Here is a 15,205-nt window from a genome sequence, read left to right as displayed (position 1 = left end):
TCACATCTCAGGCTGCCAGGGTTAAGATCGTCCATGTGCCTGCAGAAAACTGCTGTAAGACACCAGTAGATCTCTTGTGTGCTGAGATTATTTCTATCATTTGTGTGTGTGTATGTGTGTGTGTGTGTGTGTGTGTGTGTGTGTGTGTGTGTGTGTGTGGGTTTGAGACCACTGCCAGGTGTTTGGAGTGCTGCTGCTGGCCTGTTTTCAGACAGAAGACTTGATTTATTTGTACCAGAGTAAGCTGAAAGAAATGCATTTACACCAGACAATCTTCTTATGTGATGCTGCTCGTTTGAAACCATGTTATACGGCTGGTCTGGTGTGTGTCGAGGGAAACTTCATCGAGTGAAAGGTGCTGGAGTTTAATTTCACGCAGCAGACAGAATATATTCTGTTTCCTTTCATACTTTTATCCACACTCTGACTAACAGACAGCTCTCTCTCTCTCAGCATCTCTCTTTCTCTCTCATCCCTGGAATGACCTTGTATAAATGAGAGTGTGATCACGAGTCAGCTGGGCTTTCAGCTCGCGGCAAATACACAAACAATCCCTCCCTCCACACACACACACACACACACACACACACACACACTCTCTCATGTCTGTATTACAGACACCATTAGCACGGCTCTCTGGTGGAAATAGAAAGCTAGAGATAAAGAGAGAGAGACAGGAGGATCAAAAGAAAAACAAAGAGGGCAAACAGGTGGAATTAGGAAGAGAAACAGCAAACTATTCCTCAGACGACAGGTACGTAACTTTAAACCTCCGTCTCGAAGCTCAGAGCTGCCGTAATGCTGAATTCACAACTTCTGCGCTCGTTTAAAGCCAAACAAGGTCTTTTCTCAAGTGTTTTCTTGGAGAAAGCTTGAGCAAATGTCTCCTCAGATCCCGAAATGAAAAAATAATGCAAGTTAAAGTTTTTCCAAAGTGTTTCTGCTCTGGTTGGAGAGCATTACTGAAGGTTATGGGCTCAGTCTCAAGAAAATATGTCCAAGTGACATTTCACCACCTTATAGTATTTTTATGGTATTACAGTAAGCATGTTTCATTATTCTGATTTTCATTAGATTGTAATTACAGTATTTTTTTTTTGTATTATGGTACAAATACTGTTTATGTTTAAATTTATTTTAGTTAATTTATTTTTATATGTATTTTTACATTTTTATTTTTTTTAATTTTTTTTTATATTTATTTTTATTATTATTATTATTTTTTTTTTTTGTATTTTTTTTTTTTTTTTTTATTTTTGATTTTAGATTTTTTTTTTTTTTTTTTTTTTTTTTTTTTTTATTTTTTTTTATATGTATTTTATATATATATATATATATATATATATATATATATATATATATATATATATATATATTTTTTATTTTTGCATTGCAGTATATTTTATTTTTTTTTTTAATTTTTTAGATGCAAAACATCTTATTGACCCTAAAATTTCTTAATTTTTTAATTTATCCTTATTTTGAATGTTGATTTTGATTTCATTCTAATTGTTGTAATATTGTATTTTTTTGTTACAGTAATAAATATGCAATGTTTTAAATTTAAATTTTATTTTTAAATTGAAATACTTTTTTTTTAATAAATACAATATAATACACATTTAAAAAAAATCTAAACATTTTATATAACATTGGTTTATATATATAGGCTATATACTACACATTATTTTGCATTACAGTAACTACAGATTGTGAAAATTGTTGTTAAAATAATTTCATGATGCAAAAAATCTTGTGGATTCTGAAAATCTTGGAATGTATCATTATTCTGAATGCTGATTCTCATTAAATTCTTATTACTGTAATATTGTAATTTCTTTTGTATAACAGTAATACATATTATATAATTTTTTAATTTCAATTTTGTTTTTAAATTTAAATATTTAAAATTATATATTGTTTTAAATATATAATATGATATATATTTTTGCATCAAAGTGATGATATTTTTCTGCAAAAAATGCAGAAATGTCTGAAATCTGAAATGTTCTATTATTGCGGAATATAATTTCTTATTTTTTTGTACTGATTTTGGAGTGAAATCTGACATGTTTCGTGAGATTCAGCGGTCGATGTTTCCCGTGTTTTTCTTTACGTCTTGGTCAGATGATGTAAATGACATTGTTATGCAGGAAAGCATGCATTTCCTGTTTAAACTTCAAAGTGTTTCCTTAGAAAAGCATTTAAATGGGTTTGCCGTGGTCCACCTTTTATCTGTCCGGCCCACATCTGTGCAGGAACATCCCCTCTGGGACGACAGGAGAGAGAGAGAGAGAGAGAGAGAGAGAGAGTTTTACCTTCCTCCTTATCAACACACATCTCATGCTCCTCCTCTCCTCACAGTGACAGGTGAAACCTCTGCAGATCTCAGCGGCTTGCGTCGTCTTTTGAGAGTGCCTTGTGTGTGTGGGTGTACTGTCTGCATTCAGACGTCCGCACGTAGTGCATGTGTGTGTGTGTGTGTGTGTTTTAGAGAGGCCGTTTTTCCCAGGGTGGTGTGTGAAGTGGGTCGTTCCTGACTGGAATGAGAATAAGCGGGGTGCCGTGTGACCCTGTGAGCGCCGAGCATCGGGCCTCAATGCCGCTGCTGTTGCTATAGTTATCAGTTAACCTATCAGAACGAGTCCTGCTCAGATGAACCGTCTCTCACCGTCCTTCTCTCACGTCCAGACCAAGTTATGACTCAATTATTAGGAGACGTGAGTCACTGTTATTTTATTTTGTAATGGAGGCTTTGCTGTTGATGGAGGTTAACCTGAATCATTCCCAGCACATAGTGAGGCACTACTGGACAAATAAAGGTTCTTTATTTGGCTTTGATGGTTCCATAAAGAACCTTTAACATCCATGGAATCTTTCCAATCCACAAAGGGTTCTTTATATTGGAGAAAGTTTCTTTAGTGTGGAAGCTTATTTCCACCACAAAACAAAAAATAATGTCATTGTGACTTTAAATCTCACAATTTTGACTTTTTTCTCAGAGTTTGAAGTTTGAATCCCACAATTCAGTCTTTTTTTTTTTGATTTGTGTTTTTAGGTTATATTTTACAATTCGGTCTATTTTCTCAGAGTTTGCGAGTTTTATATTTCATAGTTTGGACTTCTTTCCCATAATTACGAGTTTTTGTCTTACATTTCAGTCTTTTTTTCTCAAAAATTGTGAGTTTATATCTCACAATTGAATTTCAAGTTAGTATCTCACAGTTCTGACTTTTTTCTTAGATTTGCAAGTTGAAATCTCACAATTCGGCCATTTGCGAGTTTATATCTCATAGTTTGGACTTTTCTCTCAGAATTCAAAGTTTATATTTTATATTTTGAACACAGTTCTGACTTTTTGCTCAGAATTGCTTATATCTCATAATTCAGTCTTTTTTCTCAGAATAGCGAGTTCTCATGATGGCGAGGGGATAAAAGTCAGAATTGTGAGATAAAAAAATCATATGTACTTTTTTTATATATATTTTTTAATGCCGTGGTGGAAAAAAGCTTCCATAGTTTAGATTATTAAAAACTTCTTTTAATAAGAACTGAGCTCTGAGTAAGCAGAACTGGTTCTTCAGTGTCATCGCTGCGAAACTCTCTTTTGGAAGCTTTATTTTGAGAGTGTGAGATCAGTGGAGATTAATCTCCCGTGGATCTGGTCGACTGTGTGGGAACTGGTGGTTATATACACATCCAAACACAAAAGCATGCTGGGTAGAGGTGCAGGGGGGTTGTTGCATTTCTCTGTCTGTTCTGTTCGATTCCCTCTTTTCATTCAAGCAGCTTGAGGCCGCTTTCTCATACATTGGGTCGCTAAGGTGCAGGAGGCCGATGGAGAATAACAGCCCTGCTTGTGTAAGGAACACACACACACACACACACACACACACACACACACACACACACACACACACACACACAGAGTTTGGATTCTCAGAAGGATGTTCCATGGAAACACACACACTCGTGTGCACCAGTGGGGAATACACAGATCTCTCTCTGAACTGACACATGACTCCATTGACTTGATTGACGATGACGATGATGATGATGATGATGATGATGATGATGTAACTGATGCCGTTATGAAACAAGCAGTGGTCTGTGGTTACACAAGTTTTATTCTTAGTTTGGACGAAGCACTGCTGAACTGTGGATTGATTTTATTGTTTCTGAAAGAGCTCACCAAGTCTGATTTATTTGGTCCAAAATACAGTAAAAATTGTGTAAAATTATTACAATTTTAAAATAGCTCTTTACTGTAAGAGTATATGTTAAAATGTAATTTATTTCTGTGATGAATAGCTGTATTTTCAGCATCATTACTCCAGTCTTCAGTGTCACATGATCTTCAGAAATCATCCTAATATGATGATTTGCTGCTCAAGAAACATTTCTGATTATTATCAATGCTGAAAAGAGTTGTGCTGCACAATGTTTTTGTGGAAATTTGGATAATTTTATTTCAGAGTACTGAATAGAAAGAACAACGTTTATTTGAAATATAAATATTTTATAATATGAATGTCTATGCATGTCACTTTTGATCAGTTTAATAAGAAATAATGTTTTATTTTACATTTTTCTTTTTGAATATATTTTAAAATGTAATTTTACTTCATTTTAAATGTAATATAAATGTAAAAAAATACACTAGCTTTCTGTTTTTGTATTCTATCTACTTGTTTTTTCTTTTGGTATGTGTGTGTGTGTGTGTGTGTGTATAATATGTATATATATATATATATATATATATATATATATATACATGTATAAAATAACTGGCTACGTGTACTGTGTTAGGATAACCGAGTCTTGTCATGTACACTTGCATATCATTGCTCTTTTGTTAGTTTTGATTGCTTCTATTGTCCTCATTAGTAAGTCGCTTTGAATAAAAGCATCTGCTAAATGACTAAATGTAAATGTAATTTATTCCTGAGATGCAAAGCTGAATTTATGGAAACCATATTTCAATAATTTTTTCAACTCATTTGTAAGTCGCTTTGGATAAAAGCGTCTGCTAAAATGATTAAATGTAAAATAAGATTTTAAATGTTTTTGAAAGAGGTCTCTTATGCTCACGAAGCTGATTTATTTAATCAAAAATACAGTAAAAAAAAACACATTTATTATTATTATAATTTAAAATAACCATTTTATATCTGAATATACTTTAAAATGTAATTTATTCCTGTGATGCAAAGCTGAATTTATGGAAACGATGTTTTCAGAATTCTTTGATGAATAGAAACGTCAAAAGAACAGCATTTATTTGAAGCAGAAATCTTTTGTAACATTATAAATGTTTTTAATAAAAATGTTAATTTCTTCTAAGAACTCCAACACAAAAAAAAGATTAAGCAGCTAAAACTGTTTCCAACATCGATAATAATAGATTTTCTAGTTATGGCTCCTGGTGGTGGAAATAAAATGCAATCATCCTTAGGCTCATTGGGTTGTTTATCTGAGATGACTGGGATCTGATTATTGATCACCTGGATCACCCGTCTCTCTCTCTCTCTCTCTCTCTCTCTCTCTCTCTCTCTCTCTCTCTCTCTCTCTCTCTCTCTCTCTGTCCGTCTTTCTGTTGGTGTCCCTGTGGGAGCGCTGGCTTGTTTGTGTTTGTCTAATGAAGTGAGATGATTGTCTCTCAGTATGAAGTCACCCGAGACTGAAAGAAAAGAAGCCGTGAAGTAAGTGGAGTGATTGATAGATTGAGTGACTCAGTGGCTGTTAATGAACACACATTAGGTCTGTTAAAAACAGATACCAGGAGGAAATCATCCCAAAGTCAAAGGCTAGAAACATCAGGAAATTATTCAAATTTGGAAATTTTTATGTTCAAATACTTTCTGAAATCACATTACATACTGGTCTATGACCACCAGTGCTATTATAGTCAACTAAAACCATAAAAACCTTAGAACACATGAGAAAAAAAAAAAAAATACTGAATAATATAACACTTTATAGCCTTATAGATTGACATACTGGTCTATGACCACCAGTGCTATTATAGTCAACTAAATTGTTAAATTCCTTAGTAACGTGTTTATGAGTGAATAATGGTATTAAAAATTATTGATTTAAATTTTGTAATTTTAAGATTTATTAAAATTTTTTGAAAATATAGACATAATTAAAAAATAAACAAAAACTAATAAAAATGACAAAAAAAATTATTACTTTAAAATCAGAATGAAAACAGAACATAAACAAATTCAAAATATTAATAAAAAGAAAAATCTTAATAACTAAAATATTATCTGAAACTGAACTAATGCTGGTGGTGATGTATTTTTGTAGGCCAAGCCGGAAGAAACATTACTTCTACCAGTGGTGTGGTTGTGGGCGGGGCTATTCCTTGATCTGACCAATGACAGACGAGGGAGTGTTTCAGAAACCCGATCCGTTCGGTGATGCTGTAGTGCCACAGAAGAGCAGCTCAGCTCCACCTGTTATGCTTTATTGAAAACATTTTTTTTTTTATATTCTCTTTTTCTCTTTTTGGGTGTTTTTTTTTTCTTTTATAGATTTTGTGAATATATTTTCAGAGAGGAACAGTTTAGGTCTCTCAAAGCTCTGGAAACCGGTGCGTTTTCCTTCAGTGATCGGATATACTTCAGAGGAAAGCAGGATGTAGGGTGATAAATAAAAAAGTAGAGCCCTTAATCCACCAGTGATTGAGTGGATCATGAGAAGTGGGCGTTACATGTGGAGGGGCGGAGCTTGAATGAGGGATAGATGATGTCAGCATCAAACCCCCCAAAAATTAATTAAATTACAAAAAAAGTCCATAGTGTGTGTGTGTATATATATATATATATATATATATATATATATATATATATATATATATACATTCCCAGTGGAAATAAAAAATGAGAAAAAAAGAGATGAAAATAGTGAAGAAAAAATACAAAATACAGTAAAATAAATAAATAACTTTTGATTAAGTAAATAAATACTAAGAAATAGATTTTAAAAAATAAATAAATAATACCACTGACAATACAGTGCTGTAATGAGCAAAAATAACATAATGTACTAGAATGATTTTCCAAATAATATTTTACACATGTATAATATTATTTTTGTTGGTGCTTTGTACATTTTTAAAGCCAAGGTTCAAAACTGGTATTTTTGCAGCGATGCCACAGAAGAACCATGTTTGGTTCCCCAAAGAATCTTTTAGTGATCAGTTGTCAAAAGAACTATTTTGTCTTAGTGTGAAGAACATTTTAATAATCTAAAGAACCTTTTCCAATATTGTGAATTGATGTTGAAGGCTCTTAATGGCACCACTGATTCTAATGAAGATCTGTATTTTTAAGAGTGTGTAGGTGGAGAAACGTTGAGTTTTCTGAAAGCAGCTGACTGTGTGTGTGTGTGTGTGTGTGTGTGTGTGAGATCATTATGTAGAGGGAATGCGGTCTGTATGGGGGGTGGACAGAGCATGTGTAATCTCAGGGCTAATAGGCCGACGCAGTGGGCCAGAATAAGTGTTTAATGGGGTGTTGTGGCCCGCTGACTCACGCACACGTAATGCACATCTCACCTTAAGAGCCTCTGTAGTGAACACTGATAATAATAGAGACTCTGCTCTAATGTTGCGGCCCACATGTATTTTTATTGTCTCTCTCCGAGGCCCTCGAGTCATTACAGCTGACACCCAATTAAAGAGGCCGGGGACGTGAGACGAGGGTCCGGCCGATGCTCCGGGGAAATTATGGATTATACCCAATCAGTTTGTTTGTTGATTTAATGAGCTTTTGTGTCATCAATACCTGGAGCACGTAAACAGTTTATGATTGATGGTTTGTGGCTGAAGGAAGAGGTCAGCCAAGTGTCTGTCATCATTTGTGTCTGCAGTGGACACAAAAGACATTGGAGTTGGAATTGAGTTGTAATTGTGAGTTAGTATGATATTACTTGTATTTTAGTTGTATTTTGTTTGCTATCCAGGGGTGTCGTTTGAATGGAAAAATGACAAATAATTGGTTAAATTTGATTAAAATAAATAAGTAAATGTTAGAAAAATATGGCTATTAAACTATTCTACTTTGGGATTTTGCTAGTAGATCAATGTAAAAATGTGTAGAAAAACTGTAAATAAAAAAGTACAAATAAATGAATTATAAAAAGTTAAACCAAAAAAAGAAAACAAAATATTAAAATAAATAATCAAATTAAATAAAAAAAAGAAATACAAAAATATATTTAATAAAAAATATTTAAATAATTATTAAAATAAATGGATACATGTTAGAAAAGTTTAAAATAAGATATTACTGAAGAATTAAATTGAAAACAAAAAAATAATAATAATGGGATTAAAATAAATCCCAAAAAATAGTCACACAAATAAATAAACATGAGATAATATGTAAAATATATAAACAAATGAAAATGGATTTAAATTAATAATGCAGATAACACTACAGTACTTAACTCAGTAGAAAATAATATAATAAACACTAAAAATTGTCCAAATAAAATTTTACACAATATTACTAATAATAAAGTTACTAATTTTCACAGTATAAATTGGATCTTTGAATACATTACAGTATATAGATTCCTTCTACATTTTCGGATTGGGGTCACTTTCACGAAACTAATCATATTTGGGGGTCCATGGCATCTAAAAGATTGAAACCCTTGTTCTAACAATATTCCAAGCCTTCTGAAGTCATTCGAGATTAAAGGACCAAAGCATTAGTGTAGATTTTTAGCAAATAATTGCTTTTAATGAGCGTGTCTTTCACACATGAATTATATGGACTACTCTAATGCAGAGCTTTCATTGTGTTACAATACTCTCCCTCTGGGTTGCACAGAAAACACACCAGGCACTACAGGGGGAGTAAATGATGCCAAAATGTTCATTTTTGGGTCTTGACGTCACGGTGCATTTTAACTTGATTTTAAAAGGCGCTCGACGGATGGTGTAGCTAATCTGAGCGATTATAAGATCTCATCCTCTCGTAGGATTAAAGTGGAGCTGTGTTGGCTGATATCTTCACAAACAGACGGCGAGGAAGAGGAGGGCTTTTGGAAAGTTTAATCGGGGACGCGTCCACCTGATAAACTCGACTGTAGCTGTTCACGAACAAGCGCAGGTCTGTAAATAAAGCAGGAGATGAATGGCGGCGGTCAGGAGTTGGGGTCAGCGCCGCCCACCGCTCCGCCCGCTCTCTCTGTTTCTGATTTCTGAGTGCAGATGAAGTTAGAAGAAGCTGCTGTGGGATAAGAGCAGTGACCTCGGCCTCACCGTGTGTGTGTGTGTGTGTGTGTGTGTGTTCACAGAGCGAACTGTTCTTTAAAGAGCACACCCACTCCTTCTCTCCCTTCATGTCGCTTGCTTTCTTCTGCTTCACACCCTCCAAGTGCTGACCAAAAATAACACAACTCCTCCGTTAATATATGACTGACTGTGAGAGTCCAGCATCCCAAACAACAGCGGGGTATAAAACTAGCAGGGAGAGTTTTATCATTACAAACCATCAACTTTTAGACTTTGAAGCTCTTAACCATCCAGTGTTATTTGGGGAAGTTATGCTAAAAAAGATGAAAAAACACAAGAATAGACAATTGGAAGGGCGTCTGTAAAAGTTTAGAGAAAAAATGGTGTACAAAATGTATTACAAAAAAATAAAAAAGCAAAAGATTATATATATATTTTTTTTAATAAATAACTAATGAAGATTTGTAATTAGTAATATTGTAAAGATAGAAATTGTGTAAAATATCTTAAAAAAAAATAGTAATAATTAGGAATAATAAATAAAAATAAGATTAAACTAGATAAATAAATAAAAATTGTTTAAAATATATAACTATAGTAATTATTAAAAATAGATTTAAACAATGGTTTCCAGTGTTGGGTAAGTTAGTCTAAAAAATAAATTCATTACTAGCTATGTATTACATCTTCAACAGTGTAATTAGATTACTGTACTAATTACTCTCTCTAAAACGTATTGCATTACTTATTACTTTCTAAATTAGATTTCTGTCTCTAATTGCTGTATAATACAAGGATAGACATAAAACTGCTCTTTTAATTATTTAAAATAAATAATATACATTTACATAAATTATTCTTGAACTGGCCAAAGTATTTAAGGAGAGAAGTTTATCTTAAAAACATATAGATTTTCAGATGCAAATTTTTTGTTTTATATACTGTGTAGCTGTTTTGTTTTCTTTTTTATTATTTTTTGTGATTTTATATGAGGTGTATGTGATTTAGATACAGTAAAATTCAGAGTAATCCCTTAAAAGTAATTCAATGACAGTAATTAATATCTTAGTAATGCATTACACGCATTGATGGTTTCCAGCAGCATGCTGCCAAGTTTAATGCAGAATTGGGACACTTGTAAACTCTGTCCAGTGGTGTCTGATATTTCATCAGGATTTAATGGTTTTAACTTGGCAACCAAGAGAAAGCAAGAAATTACCAGTAGAGACCCACAGGGACCATTACAGTTTCCATTAAACCAATGCAATTCCCATTATAACCAGTAAAACCATTACAGATTCTTGTTTTGTTCAGAAGAGTTTGAACATGCATCTTGGTAATATCATGTTTTTGACATGTACAATGATTGATCATGGTTCAGCTTTCTTTTATTTGTCACATTCATTACATCCTCGCCTCACAGTGTAGTGTGAACTCACCTTTTATTTATAATGTGCTACAGCTGAATGTTTTAAAACAACTTCACAGTATGAGACAGTAATATAATCAATGATGCAAACTTCAAAATATAGTAGAAAGAAGCAGAATACACTATTTAAAATACATAGAGACTATGCAATGCATACAGAAGCTATACATATATACAGTATACCACATTAATACCATGTTTTGTGCACATAGATAACTTTCTCCAAGTATTTTTTTATGTTATTGCATTAAACAGATGTAAATTTATTGGGATACATATTTATCAGGTGTGTGTGTGTGTGTGTGTGTGTGTGTGTGTGTGTGTGTGTGTGTTGCTACTGTAGACCCTGAGATTGTTGAATTGATAATTGAGCTAAATAAAACTATATGCTACTGTAGACCAGAAAACTCTTCTGCGTTTTCTGATGCAATCAAACATAAAGAATACTGGTGAGCCGAGTTAATCAAACATAAAGAATACTGGTGAAGTGTGTGTGTGGTGTGTGGTGTGTGTGTGTGTGTGCGTGTGTGTGTGTGTGTGTGTGTGTAGTGTGTGTGTGGTTTTTTTATGTGTGTGGAGTGTTTGTGTGTGTGGTGTGTGTGTGTGTGTGTTGTGTGTGGTTTGAGTGTGTGTGCGCGTGAGTGTGTGTGTGTGTGTGTGTGTGTGGGCTAGAGGCTGATCAGAGCTGTCAGCAACAGCCGTGGAAAGCCTGAGAAGCTCAATAAACTCTAATAAGAGATGCATTTCTCTGAATTTCAGGAATTGCATTTCTTTCACTCTTTGTTTCTTTGTAGATTGTGGGTTTGTGATGAATGTTGGTCTTACGCCGACTGTCTCTGCTTGATTTGAGGAAACTCTCTGAGAGGCCTCAGCGTTTACTCCAAAATCCTTGCATTCAGCGTTGCTATGGATATATAATATAATATAAATAATATATAATATATATAAATAATTTATATAATAATATAAAAATGGACAGGCCAGGACTTACTGTGCCTGAAGAGGGAGCTGCGCCATTTATATATATAATGCAAAGACATATGTCATTTTTATTTTGTTTAACTTGTTTAAAATAATTTAAATTTAAGTAAGCAAAAATAGTATATATCTAAAAATTATTTAAAAAAATGATGACAAAAACAATCAACAAAATTACTAAAACAAATTCAAAATATTAATAAAAATTTATTGCAGTTTTAATATTATTAATAAAAATTTATTGGTACAAAGTATAAGCCATGCGAGTTTAAATAGGCAGCAGAAATTTTCTTTTTATGCAGTATCTGATTCAGATTACATTTATGTCAGAAAATAACACTGGCAGTATCTGATTCAGATTTTTTTTGTTTTTTTTTTATGTTGTTTTTGTTGTTGTGGTTATGTAAAATCTTTTAATGTGTATTTAAGTTTAAAATCCAATTTATTATAAACTGTCAGATCGAATTTGTAATAATGTATACATTACTCTATATTGTATATATATATATATATATATCTATAATATTAGATATATATATATATTATATATATTATATATATATAAATTATTTATATTTTTTTCTGCTAGCTACCAAGGCAACATTTCTCATTTTATTTTAACTTAATGTACTAATACTATATAATATAATTTTTAAAAAATATATATATATTTATTAATTTAAAATATATATAAATGTGAAAATATTTTTAAATTTTCAGGTTGAAATTAAATATAAGAGGAGAATATAAAAATAAAGTCTGATTAAATTTTTTTTTTTTTTAATTTGCCAAATATTGTGTAGTGAATTAGTTAACAACTGTTGAGTGATTTCAGATAAATCTAGTGTTTAAAACACTGAAGTGCAGCTGGAATAAACACTGAATAAACACAGGTGTTCTGGAGTACAGGTGTGAATGCTCATCTAGTGCAGGTGTGAGCCTCATGTTTACAAGCTTACTTCTCGCTTTGTTCTCTGTTAACTGATGAACACTGTGGGGATGGGCATGAATCATTTTACATTACCAAAATAAATCTTTCAGTAGCCCTGAACGCAGGCCGTGTTTTAAAGATGAAGAGGTGAGGGACGTGGGTGGGGGGTGTTAATGATGGAGCCGTTGCTCTGTTTTGGATGTAATTGTTTTGTTCACGCACCTGCTTCCAAATGCACCATCTGTCATCAGCCCGAGAAAAACTCACAAGACAATCCAACACGTAACGTCTAAATAATGCTGCTGAGAATCCTGGTGTGGGACACGGAGATGGTACAGACAGCACTGCTAAAGACTGTTATTTAAATAGTTGTCGTTGTGTTGGTGTCAAAACAAACGCACTGCCCTGCATAATTCCTGTTGGTTTTAAATATAGTAAAGGTAGCAGTTTGCATTATGCAACAATACATAGTTGTTACTTCATACTACTGGACAAAAGTTTGGAGTAATTAAATTTGTTTGTTTTTTACGTTTTAAGTCTCTTATTCTCACGAGGCTGCATTTTTTTATATAAAATCCAAGAAATACTGTAATAATGTGAAATATTTTTTTAATTTGTGTAATATTTTTTTTATGTTTATATATGCTTTTTTTTTTGTTTATTTATGTTGATTTTCAGCATCATTACTCCAGTCTTCAGTGTCACATGATCTTCAGAAATCATTCTAATATGCTGATTTGCTGCTCAAGAAACAATCAATGCTGAAAACTGTCGCGCTGCCCAATATTTTTGTGGAATCCACGATATGCTACCATTCAAATGTTTGTGGTCAGTAATATAAAAAAGAGAGAGAAATGTATAATAGTGAAGACATTTAAAATGTAACACAAGATTCTATTTCAAGTAAGATGCTGTTTTTTTGATTTTTATTTTTATAAGAATAATGCTGAAATGTTTTTTTCAAAAATATGTTGTGTATCAGATGTTTTCAACATGTGATAATAATAAGAAATGTTTCAATATTAATAATATTTTTGTGTTATTATGTGACACTGAAGGCTGGAGAACTGATGCTGGACATTCACAGCAATAAATGACATTTTAACATATATTCACATAGAAAACAGCTAAAAAATATTTCATAATTTTACTGTTTTTACTGTATTTTTGCAGCCTTGCTGAGCAGAAGAGACTTCTTTCAAAAACATCCCAAACTTTTGACCAGTAGTATGTACAGCAGAGAGTGTGTGTGTGCTGTTGAAACACATCCCGTGTGTTTGGGGGTCGAGTGAGGCGAGGCGTTGTGCTTCCTGACATGTCCTGAGAGATGTTTTTGGTGTGTGTGTGTGTGTGTGTGTGTGAGCTAATACTCTGTCCCTCGGGCTGAACTTTTCTCTGGAGTGAAATTCATGGAAAGACACGAATGTCAAAAAGTCGATTTGCAACACACATCCCATTTATTTTCCTTTTGCCGGCTCTGAGAGGGTTTTGTATGTGTGTGTGTTGTGTGTGTGTGTGTGTGTGTGTGTGTGTGTGTGTGTGTGTGTGTGTGTGTGTGAAAGTGATTTGGGATTACAGGTTCCAGGCAGGTTTATCGGAGACCCGGCGGCTTTATCCATCCGTCTGTGTGTGTGTGTAAGTCTGCAGGCTTAGTGCTGCTCTGCACTGGGTTTCTCTCTCATGAATCTGATTGTTTGGTTTGTGTTTACTGAGATCAGACGCCTCGCTGACGCTCTGACCCGCAGCATTATCACTACAGGGGAATAAGGTCTGGATTTATTAGCACTGACTGCTCGCTGCATACAGGTCAGGGATTTGAAGACACTGTCAAGTGTTAAAGTGTTGAGTGTGTTTGTGTGTGTCGTCCTGCAGTGTTTGAGCTGCAGATATCAGTGATTCCTCAAATCATGTGTGTTGCTGGAAGATTATTTACAAATTGTAATCCATTACTGATTCCAAATTACATGAATTACAAAAATTGTAGTTAGTAACGTAATCCATTACTTTACAGAATCAGACTTAATTACTTTTAGAATACTTTTGACCTAACTTGTTTATCACATTGATTGTGTTATTGTGTACAATACTGATATAAAAATACAAAAAGAAAAAATATATATTAAAAAAGTTACAAATATATACAAAAAACAATCTCTGCATTACATGTAAATAAGGAATGACATGAATTTGTGCATTTGAATGTGTTTAAAAGCCTTGAAAGAAATAGGAATAATGATAATTTAAATAAAAATGAATATGTTTATCAGTATTTGATGCAATGTTAACATTTCTTAAAAATGGAAATGATTTTTGTGAATCCAGCAGACAAATGGTAGTGACTGGTCTTTGTGTGAATGTCCACAAAACTGAAAGACTTTCTGAATGTATGCAAGCGATAGGCTATTTTAGAAAACTAAATTCAAAAGATGAAAAAGAAGAATTAAGGACAATCAGTGAATTATGAATAATTTATTGCTATTGTGTAAATAATCATGTATTCAAGAAAAAATGAACTAGTCTGATTATGCGTATTTTAAAATGTAATTTAATCTAATCACAAGTACTTAATTTTTGGATTACATGATCTAGATTACATGTGTACTGTGTTAAC

At 33.0% G+C, this 15,205-nt stretch overlaps 1 protein-coding gene across 1 annotated transcript in view; it reads left to right on the top strand.

The window, feature by feature from the left end:
- Window positions 1–605: 605 nt before the first annotated feature.
- Window positions 606–15,205, top strand: part of ptn (pleiotrophin) — a 30,500-nt gene continuing 15,900 nt past the window's right edge. The window contains exon 1 of the mRNA XM_042721575.1: window positions 606–754. The gene's annotated coding sequence lies outside the window, so the exon portion shown is untranslated. The remainder of the gene's footprint in view (window positions 755–15,205) is intronic.

The sequence above is a fragment of the Cyprinus carpio genome, chromosome B4, assembly GCF_018340385.1.
Source record: "Cyprinus carpio isolate SPL01 chromosome B4, ASM1834038v1, whole genome shotgun sequence".
NCBI lineage: Eukaryota > Metazoa > Chordata > Actinopteri > Cypriniformes > Cyprinidae > Cyprinus > Cyprinus carpio.
This window is presented reverse-complemented; position numbering and strand designations above follow the sequence as displayed.